Source organism: Sinocyclocheilus anshuiensis, unplaced genomic scaffold (assembly GCF_001515605.1).
Source record: "Sinocyclocheilus anshuiensis isolate Anshui unplaced genomic scaffold, SAMN03320099.WGS_v1.1 scaffold535, whole genome shotgun sequence".
NCBI classification, from domain to species: domain Eukaryota; kingdom Metazoa; phylum Chordata; class Actinopteri; order Cypriniformes; family Cyprinidae; genus Sinocyclocheilus; species Sinocyclocheilus anshuiensis.
This window is the reverse complement of record NW_015551063.1, coordinates 537,841-538,638: the sequence shown is the minus strand read 5'-3', so window position 1 is coordinate 538,638 and position 798 is coordinate 537,841. Positions and strand designations below refer to the sequence as shown.

Below are 798 nucleotides of genomic sequence, written 5' to 3'. Positions count from 1 at the left end.
TAATTTAAAAGTTTAGTTCAGAAGTATCGAATCGGTATCGATATCGACGATACTGCCTTGAAAAATATCGGTATCGTATCGAAAACAAAATAAGTGGTATCGCCCATCCCTACTTTTAGCTAAAATCTGTTTCCAATCCACATTCACGTGCTTTATCGCTGTGTTGAACATACATGTCACTCAAACAGTGGATGGGCTGAACTAAAATAATAAAGGACCACTCCCTGCTGCACCGTTACCCCGCCCTCTTCTCCAGTGAAGAACTCCACAGCCCTAGCCCAAACTCTGCCATTCTCCATAGCCCGCAGTGCCAAGCACACTGAGAAAACCCAGCACGAGTGTATATGAGAGACAGAGAGAGCAAGTGACAAAGTAACTAATACAACCAGAACAAATAGACAGTGAGGCTTCGTGCCTCGAGAAAGAACGAGAGAGTACACGAATACGTTCAAGTTTAGTTAAGAAAACGTGGTGGAAAACTTTTCTGGGCTGTGGCAGAAAGCTGTGGACCGCGGAAGATGCCAGAGCAAAGGTGTTGAGCTTTCCAGGTAAGTTTGTGTGTCTCTTGAGGTTAATTCGTTTTGCGGTTCTGGCGTGCGACGCTCACGCTGCATGAAGTACTTTTCCAGGGACTGTTTCTGAACTTATTATATGCTTATTATGTGTAACAGCGTTATATTTGCTTATTTGGTTCTAAGAAAGTTTGCCGTGTCTCACACAATCTCACAAACGTATTATCATCGGTATTGCTGAACACGAAGAGGGTGTGTGTGTGTGTGTGTGTGTGTGTGTGTGTGT

General features: G+C 43.9%; 1 protein-coding gene across 1 annotated transcript in view; it reads left to right on the top strand.

The window, feature by feature from the left end:
- The first annotated feature begins 280 nt into the window (after positions 1-280).
- Positions 281-798, top strand: part of ahnak (AHNAK nucleoprotein) — a 37,755-nt gene continuing 37,237 nt past the window's right edge. The window contains exon 1 of the mRNA XM_016451829.1: positions 281-548. The gene's annotated coding sequence lies outside the window, so the exon portion shown is untranslated. The remainder of the gene's footprint in view (positions 549-798) is intronic.